Source organism: Lynx rufus, unplaced genomic scaffold, assembly GCF_022079265.1.
Source record: "Lynx rufus isolate CCGP_SWC_20201006 ecotype Redwood Valley unplaced genomic scaffold, mLynRuf1.p SCAF_9, whole genome shotgun sequence".
Classification (NCBI taxonomy): Eukaryota; Metazoa; Chordata; class Mammalia; order Carnivora; family Felidae; genus Lynx; species Lynx rufus.
Window position 1 is genome coordinate 10,072,185 of NW_025814897.1, and position 11,823 is coordinate 10,084,007.

The following is an 11,823-nucleotide window of genomic DNA, read 5'->3' on the forward strand; positions in this document are numbered from 1 at the left end:
TCTGACCCTGAATTTCCACTTATACGTGGAGTTATGTCACATTTGTCCCTTCGTGTCTGGTTTATTTTGTTTAGTATGTTTTCAGGGTTCATCCATATGATAGCATACCTTCCTTTTAAGACTGAATAATATTCCATTATGTATTTACTACATTTTGCTTCTCCATTCATCCGGTAGGGATGCTTGGGCTGTTTTCACCTTTTGCCTATTGTGTGTAATACTGTTATGAACATGGGCGTACAAGTATCTGTTTGAGTCCCCACTTTCAATTCTTTTGGGGATACACCCAGAAGTGGAATTGCTAGCTCATATGGTCATTCCATGTTTAACGATTTGGAAATGCCCAACTGTTTTCCACAGTGCCCACGTTTTTTTTTTTTCCAATCCCACTAGCAATGCACAATTCTAAGTTTGCCACATCCTTAACAACATGTAGTTTGTTCTTTTGGTTTTTGTTTTTATAATAACCATCCTAGTGGGTGTAGAATGGTCTCTTTTGTGGTTTAGATTTACACTTCCCTAATGGCTAGTGATCTTGAGCATCTTTTCATGTGCATTTAGCTATTTCTTTGGAGAAATGTTTATTCAAATCCTATGCCATGCCCATTTTTTTTTTAATTTTTTTTTTCAACGTTTATTTATTTTTGGGACAGAGAGAGACAGAGCATGAACGGGGGAGGGGCAGAGAGAGAGGGAGACACAGAATCGGAAACAGGTTCCAGGCTCTGAGCCATCAGCCCAGAGCCTGACGCGGGGCTCGAACTCCCGGACCGCGAGATCGTGACCTGGCTGAAGTCGGACGCTCAACCGACTGCGCCACCCAGGCGCCCCTGCCGTGCCCATTTTTGAATTGAGTTGTTGGCCTTTTTGTTGTAGGAGTTCTTTATATACTCTGGATATTAATTCCTAATCAGATATAGGATTTGCAAAAATTTTCTCTACCATTCTGTGGTTTGACCTTTCACTCTCTTGATGGTGTCCTTTGATACACAAAAGTTTTCAATTTTGATGAAGTCCAATTTATCTTTTTTTCTTTTGTTGCCTAAACTTTTTGTGTCATATCCAGAAAATCATCACCAAAGTCAATGTTATGAAGTTTTTTCCATGTTTTCTTCTAAGATTCTACAGTTTTCACTCTTATAATTAGATCTTTGATCCTCTTGGAGTTAACTTTTTTTTTTGAAAGAGAGAGAGAGAGGAAAGGAGGGTTAGAGCGAGAGAGGGAGAGAGAGAATTCCAAGCAGGCTCCACAGTGTCAGCTAAGAGTCAAATGCCAGGCTGGAACCCATGAACTGTGAGATCATAACCTGAGCTGAATCCAAGAGTCAGACATTTAACCAACTGAGCCACCTAGGTACCCTGAGTTAACTTTTTTTTTTTTTTTTGAGAGAAAAAGACAGAGGTGGGGAAGGGGTGGTCAGAGACAGAGGGAGAGAGAATCCCAAACAGGCTCTGCACTATCAGTGCACAGCCCAATATGGTGTTCGATCTCACAAACCATGAGATCATGACCTGAGCCCAAATCAAGAGTCAGATGTTTAATCAACTAGGCCACCCAGGCGCCTGCTGAGTTAACCTTTTCTATGGTAGTAAAAGTCCAACTTCATTCTTTTGCAGGTGGATGTCTAGTTATCTTAGCATCATTTGTTGAAAAGACTGTCTTCTCCTTCCGCTTTGAATGGACGTGGTATCTTTGTCAAAAACCATTTAACCATATACATGACGATTTATGTCTGGCCTCTGTATTCTATTCCATTGGTCTATATATCTATTTTTGTGGTGATACCACAGTGTTTTTGATACTGTAGTTTGTAATAAATTTTAAAATTGGGAAGTGTGAGTCTTCCAACTTTGTTCTTTTTATTTTTTAATTTTGAAATTTTATTTAAATTTTAAAGAGAGAGCGTGAGCGGGGGAGAGAGGCAGAGGGGGAGAGAGAGAGAATCCCACCAAGGAGGCTTCACACTTAGCATGGAGCCCGACACAGGGCCTGATCCCACGACCCTGGGATCATGACCTGAGCCAAAATCAAGAATCTGATGGTCAACCAACTGAGCCATCCGGATGCCCTTTGTTCTTTTTAAAGATTATTTTGGCTATCCAGGGTCCCTTGATATTCCATATGAATTTTAGGGTAAATTTATTCACTTCTAAAAAATTATTGAAATTTCTGTAGGGATTGAAGTGAATCTGTAGATCAGTTTATCTAGTATTGATATATTAACAATATTAAGTCTTCTAATCCATGAACATGTGATGTCTTTCCATTTATCTGTGTCTTTAATTTCATTCAGCAATGTTTTATTGTTTTCAGTGTGCAAGTCTTGTGCCTTTTTTGTTAAGTTTATTCCACAATATTTATTTTATCCTTTTTTGATGCTATTGTGAATAGAATTGTTTTCTTAATTTCCTTTTTGGATTATTCTTTGCTAGCATATAGTAATGTAGCTGATTTTTGTGTGTTGGTTTTATATCCTACAACTTTGCTGTATTTGTTTATTAGTTCTAGAGGCTATGTGTGTGTGTGAAATCTTTAGGGTTCTTTACATGTAAGATCATGTCATCTGTAAACAGAGATAATTTTATTTCTTCTTTTCCACTTGCAATGCTTTTCTTTTTCTTGCCTGATTGCTCTGGATAGAACTGCCAATAATATATTGAAAGAAGTGGTGAGAGTGGACCTTCGTGTCTTGATCCTGATGTTAAAGGAGAGACTTTCAGACTTCACCACTGAGTATGATGTTAGCTATGGGTTTTTCATATATGGTCTTTATTTTGTTAATGTGATTTCCTGTTATTCTTAGATGAGTGGGGTTTTTTTTTAAGTTTATTTATTTATTTTGAGAGAGACAGAAAGAGTGTGAGCAGGGGAGGGGCAGAGAGAGAGAGAGAGAGAGAGAGAGAGAGAGAGTCTCAAGCAGGCTCCATACTGCCAACACAGAGCCCTATGCAGGGCTCAGTGTCACAAACTGTGAGATCATGACCTGTGCCAAAATCAAGAGTCAGATGCTCAACCGACTGCCCACCCAGGTGCCCCCCTAGTTGAGTGTTTTTATTATGAAAAGATATTTAATTCTGTCCAATGTTTTTCTGCATCATTTGAGATTATCATGGGTTCCCCACCCATTCTGTTCATGCAGTATATTACATTTATTTTTATATGTTGAATCAACTTTGCATTCCAGGAATAAATCTCACTTGGTTGTGGTATACAATCCTCTTAATATGTTGCTGAACTCAGTTTGTTAGTATTTTGTTGATTTTTGTATCAATATTCACAAGAGATATTAGTCTGTAATTTTCTTTTCTTTTAATATCTTTTCTGGCTTTGATATCAGGGTAATACTGGACTCATGGGATGAGTTAAGAAATGTTCCTTCCTCTTCAATTTTTTTGAAGAAGTTTGAGAAGGATTGGTTTTAATTATTTGTTTGGTAGTGAACCCATACCATTGGTGAAGCCATTTGGTTCAGGGATTTTCTTTGCTGGGATGTTGTTGTTATTGATTCCATCTCCTCATTAGTTATAGAAATACTCATATTTTCTATTTCCTCATGATTCAATTTTGGTAGATTGCTTCTAACAAATGTATTAATTCTACCTAGATTGTTTCTAGGAATTTATCCATTTAATCTATGTTTTCCAATTTGCTGGCATACTATTGTTCATAGTATTCTTATAATCCTTTTTATTTCTGTAAAATCTGTAAAAATGTATGTACTTTTTTCCTGATGTTAGTAATTTGATTTTTCTCTATTTTCTCAGCCAGTCTAGCTAAAGGTTTGTCAATTTTGTTGATCTTTTCACCAGAACCAACTTTGGGTTTCATTGATTTTCTCTATTGTTTTCTATTCATTTTATCTCTGCTCTAATCTTATTTCTGTCCGTCTGCTAGCTTTGGGACAAGTTGGCTAGTTTTTCCTGGTCCCTTGCAAAGTAAAGTTAGGCTATTGATTTGAGATCATTTTTCTTTTTTAATATATGTGTTTACAGCTGTAAATGTCCCTCTTAGTACTACTTTCATTGCATCCCATGAGTTTTAATATAAAATGGGTTTTCTTTCCCATTTATCTCAAGGTACTTTTAGATTTCTTTTATGATTTATTGCTTAATCCAACGGTTGCTTAAGAAGCATTGTTCAGGGGTGCCTGGGTGGCTCAGTTGGTTGAACATCTGATTCTGGTTTCAGCCCAGGTCATGATCTCACCATTGGTGAGTTTGAGCTCTGCGTTAGCTAGGACCTGTCAGTGAGAGACCTGCTTGGGATTCTCTCTCTCTCCCTCTCTCTCTGCCCCTCCCTCTCTCTCTCCCTGTCTCTCAAAATAAATAAATAAACTTTAAAAAAAGAATGTGTTGTTCAATTTGTGAATTTTCCATTTTTCCTTCTATTATTGATTTCTAGTTTCATTTCATTGTGATTAGAAAAGATATTTTGTATGCTTTCAATCTTTTAAAATTTATCAAGACTTAGGGAGCCTGAGTGGCTCAGTCAGTTAAGCATCTGACTCTTGATTTCGGCTCAGGTCATGATCTCACCGTTCATGAGATCAAGCCCCACATCGGGCTCCACACTGACAGCAAAGAGCCTGCTTGAGATTCTCTCTCTCCCTCTCTCTACCCATCCCTCCCCTGCTCATGTTCTCTCTCTCTCTCTCTCTCTCAAAAATAAATAAATAAATAAAGAAATAAATAAGAAAATTATTAAGGCTTGCTTGCAGCCTAATGTATGGTTTTTCTTGCAGAATGTTCCATGTACTGAGAAAAATTGTATAATTCCTTTGTTGTTAGGTGGAGGGTTCTGCCACCCCTTTGTAATTGCCTCTAACTCCCCACTGTCCAGCCAAGCTGCAGAAAACATCCTCATACGGCCCTTTATAGATGTGTGCAAATTACCCACATGGTGAATTTCTGGCTAATGAAGTCATGGTATATCTAAATTGACTGTTGTCCTTAAGAGTGACTGTGCTGCCCACCCATCCACAAGCAGTGCCCGAGGTTCTATGTTGCCTTATCTCTGCCAATACTTAGCATTAACCAACTTTCTATTTTTTGCGAAGCTGACAGGCGTGTAAAGTAGTGGTTCTCAACCGGGAACAATTTTACCCTTCGGGAGACAGTTGGCAATGTCTAGAGACATTTTTGATTGTGACAAAGCTGCTATGTCTACTACATCCACTGAGCAAATGCCAGGGGTGCTACCAAACACCCTACAAGGCACAGAGGAGCTCCCATGACAAAGGATTATCTGGCCCCAAATATCACCAATGCAATATTGAGAAAGCCTATTGTAAAATGATAGCTTATTGTTGCTTTGACTGGCATTGCACTGACTGCCAATGATTTTCAGCATTTCTTTGTATTGCTTATTAGTTCCCACTTCTGTACATTTCCTTTGTACAGTCTTTGTCCACTTTTTTTTTATTGGAGCAGCTGTCCTTTTCTTGGTTTGCAGAGGTCCTTTGTATATTCCTGCTACCAATGCCACTAATCTCTTATGAATTTTAGAGATTAAAATTTTTTTTTCAACGTTTATTTATTTTTGGGACAGAGAGAGACAGAGCATGAACGGGGGAGGGGCAGAGAGAGAGGGAGACACAGAATCGGAAGCAGGCTCCAGGCTCTGAGCCATCAGCCCAGAGCCCGACGCGGGGCTCGAACTCACGGACCGCGAGATCGTGACCTGGCTGAAGTCGGACGCTTAACCGACTGCGCCACCCAGGTGCCCCCGAATTTTAGAGATTAAATACATTACCCTTTCTGTCAGCTTCTGTGGAGGATTAAAGATGGCCCAAATTCTTTGACACCCCTCTCATTAAAAGGCGGAAGTCTATGCCCCTTCTTTTTAAATGTAGACAGACTCTGCAACTGCTTTGACCCCCAAAAATATGCAGGTTTCTAGGCCCAGGCCTTAAGAAGCTTGCACTTCCTGTCTTGTGGAATACTCCTTCCTGGAGCCCTGAAGTCCAGTCACCTGATGGAAACACCCTATAGAGAGGCCTTGAGACTACAAAGACAGGGAGAGGGGCTCAGCTGAGTCCAGCCTTCTAACCATCTTTACGAAAGCATCAGGAAAGAGGGTTAAGCCATCTTAAAGCCTAAATACCACCAACTGACCCCAGTCAAGGTCATGAGGAGCTCAAGAATTGCCTAGCTGAGCCCCGTGCTATAAATAGTAAGGTCTAATAAAATGATTGTTAAGCTACTAAGTTTTGGGATAGTGTGATATGCATGAATAGATCACCAGAACAATATTCTATAAATTAAGATTGTAATCTATAAACTTGCGGAACTTTCTTATTGGTTCTAATAGTTTGTCTATTGATTCTGTCGGGGTTGTTTTAGCAGACGATTATATCATTTGCAAATATCTGTCAATATGCCCATTCTCCTGAGTTTTATTTTTTTATTTAAATAATTTCATATTTATTTTGTCCATATTGTTATTTACTTTTTCTGCTTAAAAAAAAAGAAACAAACAAACAACTAGGATCACTATGTAACAAAGAGATTGCACTCTTAGTAACAAAGAGATTGCATCACTATGAACTTACTGTTCTATCTTGTCAGGAAGTATGTCTCTCGTTTACTCTTTGACCTACCACTTTCCTGAAACTGTATAGCAGTGAAAAGTTTTGCTAAATCTAATGGATGCTTCAGCTCATATGTTACTTGACTTTTTATGTTCTGTATTTGACAATCCGCCTGACTACTCCTTTCTTCCCTTGGTGTCTATGATATCGTGCTAAATGCTTTTTCTCCTATCTTTCTGAGACACCTCTTTGTCTCTTTTATAAGTTCATCTTTCTCTGCCTATCCCTTACATTTGTCTTTCCAATGATTCTGTTGTTGACCTTCCCCACAACTCTTTTTGGCTAACTCTAGATGATACTATCAACACCCAGACCTTCAGCTCTCACCTATGTGCTTCCATATTCCAAATCTCTGCTTCTATACCAGATGTGTCTCCAGAGCTCTGAATATACATACCCAACTACTTAGTGAATATCTCCATTCAAATTCCCAAAGGCCCACAAACTCACCATACCTACAACTGGACTCATAATCTTCTGTCTCAAAATTTTTCCCTCCTAATGTATTCCATATCTGGGTGAATTCAATAGCCCTCTTTTATGTGTCTTAACCACTCTTTCTTAGTTTTAATATTATACACGATATAATAAGTTTATCCAGTTGTCAAAACCAGAAACCAAGGAGTATTTTGGTTCCTCCTTTCTTAACCCATTCAAACATAGAGAGCCTTGTAAACTCTACCTCCATGTTATGTTTTGATTATGTCCCCCTTTTTTTACCTCTCTGTTGCCTTTTCCATGCTCCAGTTTTCCCTTATTTCTCATCCATTCTGCTGTGAGATGCTTTTGGTTGATAGCTCTAATTTCTATTTCAGTCCCCACATATCGATCTCTATAGTGTTGCCAGAGTGACTCTAAAAAGACAAAGTTGATCACGACACTCGCTTGATTAAAGCCCTTTATTGGCTTCTATTTCCCTCAAAATAAATTCCAAAGTCCTTAGCAGAATCCTTTTCTAACTCCCTTGCCTTGTCTCTCACACAGGCCCCCGCCTCATACATCTGAAGCCCTAACCAAACCTAAATACATGGGCACTTCAGGTTCTTCACTCTTCCTAGATGTATTCCCTTTCCTTTTCACCTTGCTAAGTCGTATAAACCAATGATACTATCAACTTGCTAAGTCATAAACAGCTAAGAATGCAGTTAGACACCCACTTGGAAGGCTGTAACCAAAAAGATAGATGATAGTAAGTGTCGGTAAGAATATGGAGACATTAGAACCCTCATATACTGCTGGTGGGAATGTGAAATAGTGCGGCTGCTTTAGAAAACAGCCAGCTGGTACCTCAAAAGGTTAAACATTGGGGCGCCTGGCTGGCTCACGTTGGTGGAGCAATCGACTCTTGTTCTCAGGGTCATGAGTTTGAGCCCCATGTTGGGTGTAGAGACTACTTTTAAAAACTAAAAAATAAATAAACATGTACCCTGTAGTGAATTGTAGTAATGTACCATAGGAAGTGTGGATCTAATGGTTTAAAAAAAAAAAAGGTTTGGGGCTCATGGGTGGCTCAGTCAGTTAAGTGGCTGACTCTAGGTTTTGGCTGAGGTCATGATCTCCATCATGAGAGCCCTGAGTCAGGCCCAGAGTCAGACTTTGTGCTTACAGCATGGAGCCTGCTTAAGATTCTCTCTCTCTCCTCTCTCTCTCTGCCCCTCCCCTGCTCAAGCACACATGCACATGGGACTTTCCCCCCACGAAAACAAATAAACTTTTAAAAAAGTTTAAACATAGAGTTATCATATAATCCAGCAATGCCACTCCTAGGTATATACTCAAAAGAAATGAAAACATATATGCACGGAAAAAAACAGTAGTGTTCATAGCAGCAGCATCGATAATTGTCAAAAAGTGGAAGTAACCCAAATGTCCACCAGCTGATGAATGGGTAAATAAACGATGATATCCATGCAATGAAATATTGTTTGGCATTAAAAAGGAGTGAAGTACTGATACATGTAATGACATGGAAGAAACTTGAAAACATTACACTAAGGGAAAGAAGCAAGTCACAATGGAATACATATTGTATGATTCCACTTACATGAAATGTCCTAAATAGACCAATCTATAGAGACAACAAGTAGATTAGTTGTTGCCTAAGGCTGAGGTGTGGGCATTGGAGGATGACGGCTAATGGGGGTAAGGTATCCTCTTGGCTAATGAAATGACCTAAAACTGGTTGTAATGATGGATGCCCAACTGTGTGAATATATGAAAAACTATTAAAGTCTACACTTTGAATGGGTTAATAGTGTAGAACAATATCTCAATAAAGCTGTTAAGAAATTTTGATCATGGGTAACCATCTCCAATATTCCTTGCATGTCCAGGAAATATATTCCTTTTAAAGGACCCCATAGCAGACATTTTAAAGAGACATCATAGAATCTTGAAAAGATGTCTTAGAATTGCCCTTTTATTTGCCTGCTGTCCTACTCAATTCTTAATTCCTTTAGAGCAGACATGTCTTATTTTTGTACTTAGCGTATAGTGGGCACTCAAATATTTATTGAATGATTAAGCATTGTCAATTTCCAGAACAAAGATCAGACCCAGTGAAATATTCAAAATAAAACATAAAGTATGAAATAGAATTTTTCTAAACAAGAAAATATGTATTACCTCTAAACCAGTAGTCAAAAACATCCATCTGGTCTTCTAAGTGTTATATCTGACTGAAGTTACATGCATTTATTATACATTATTTCCTAGAATTATTCTATAAAAAATGATAGTTTAAAAAAAGGTAGGGGTGCCTGGGTGGCTCAGTCAGTTGAATGTTGGACTTTGGCTCAGGTCATGATCTCACCATACATGGGTTCAAGCCCCATGTCAGGCTCTGTGCTGACAGCTTGGAGCCTGGAGCCTGCTTTGGATTCTGTGTCTCCCTCTCTCTCTGCTCCTCTCCCACTCATGCTCTGTCTGTCTCTCTCTCTCTCTCTCAAAAATAAATAAACATTAACAATTTTTTAATAAATAAATAAATAAAGGTAAAGCACTTAGTACAGTGCCAACCACATAGTAAGTGCTCAATAAATATTAGTTAATAATAAATAAATAAATAAATAAATAAATGCTAGTTAGAATTGCCTCAACAGACTTGTAGCATAACTCAAATATGAATGAAACAGAATTATGGATGAGCTAGCTTGTAAAACTGAGGGAAAAATCCTTAAGTATACTGGACTAGAAAAGTCCTACACTAATGACAATGAACAGCCATAGCAAAAGAGGCGATCTGGAAAAGAAGAACAATAAAGAACTAGTCTCACTTGAGTCCAGTTAAAATGCACCAAAAAAGTGACCCTACACATTTTGAACGAATTTGTCAAAAACATAAATATCAAGATCTAGTATGCAAAATATGATTTATTTAACACCAAGTCATTAAGATTATGTTTGCTTGAGAAATCTGGTAATCCACTAAAATGATTAAAGTGGACACATGGTTTCCAGGACATTCTCAGATTTTTACACTATTTAATTCAGCCTCTATCAGTTAAGATTTTTTTGCATACCAGTAACATAAAAGCATTGTCAAAATAAATTAAACAAAAATAAGGCGTAAGACATTCTGAAGTAAGGAAGGTCTAGAGCTGGCCAATTTAGCAATTCCGTGACCCATCAAGAACCTGGAGTCCTGCCACCTTCTTGTTCAGCCATCCTCAACATATCATGGAGGGTCCCTCATGGTTTCAAGATGCTTACAGCAATCTGAGTGCCACATGCTCCAATACCCGAAAGAAGAAGAAAAAAAAAATCTCTCCTTCCCACCTTTCTCCCTTTCTCTCTTTTGGTGAGTCTTTTTAAAAACTCAAAACCTCTTCCAGAAGCACCTCCAGCAAACTGCCCTCCTGTCTCATTAGCCATAATTGGGTCATGGCCTTTTCAAGACTAATCTTGACAGAGGGAAGGGAATCTCCATGATTGGTTTGGGCTAATCAAGATAGACCACCTGGGGCACCTCGGTGGCTCAGATGGTTAAGCGTCCAACTCGTGATTTGGGCCCAGGTCATGACCCCACATCATGAGCATGGGGCTTCACACTGGTTTGGAGCCTGCTTAAGGTTCTCTCCCTCCCTTCCTCTGCCAGTACCCCACTCATACTGTCTCTCAAAAAAGGAAAAAGATAAGATCACTTGTGGCTGGAACCAGCTGGAACCAAGCTGGAGCTTGGGTTCACTTTCCTGAAGCACATGGCGAGGAAGTATATGGTGGATACCTAAACCAACTGGGGAGCTGTTGGCAAGACTGAAGGTGGTATATAGGTTGGTCAGACCCCCAAGAGTATCTGCAACACAGCCACAAAAATTAGCTGGCTAGACCATGGCATTTCCGATTATTAGGAAGTTGTTTTTCAGGAGGGAACATTTTGAACCTGTATAGATGTGCAATTTATATCGTCCTAGCTCCACACCCCTGCATCATGAAAAATGTCGGCAACTGTTTTGTGTAGAATATTTTAAAAGTGTGGCCAACCTCCAATCTGTAGGCATTGTGGAGGCAGGAATCTCACCTCACCTCATGGTCAGTCGTTGTGGGAGGTCAGAAATTAGGTAGATGCTGCTACAGTAAAATAGGAGTTGTCTGCAAACATTTATCCCAGATAACCCACACCAGGGCTATTTTTCATTAATTGAGTCAGAAGTTTTGTCTGGAACCACAAGTGGAATGGGGGTGTTTTTGTAGAGTAAACTGTCTTTGTTTAAGCTAAATAATAGAATCCCTTACTGATCAATGATTAATTGTAATTCTAAAACAATTTTTTATGGTGGGTGGCGGTCATTGAATTGGTTCTCAAAGGAAAATTTATTGCTAAATAATTTAGGGATTACGACTGAAAGGCTTGTTTGGTGATAGTCGCCCAAGTAAGCCCTGGTTATTTCTCTTGTGAATCAGCTGAAGGCAGCAGGAAAATGTCACCATTGGGGGCACTACCTCCTGCCTGGCAACATGATGAATTGCAGACTCACTAAGGCCTTTCATGCATTGTTATCCAGAGTTTGTTCAGATTTATTGTTGGAAATGAGGGCTGAAATCAAGGAAGGAGACAGAGGAACTGATATTCCTTGAACTCTGCCAAGGGTTTTACCTGTTTTCTCCTTAATTTACTCCTCACAACAGTCTACAAATCAGTGCCACATGTTACAAATGGAATACCTAAGGGCTAGAAAGGTTAAGTGACTTGTGAAATTTACACTCTTAGTAAGTAATGGAGACAGCCATTCTG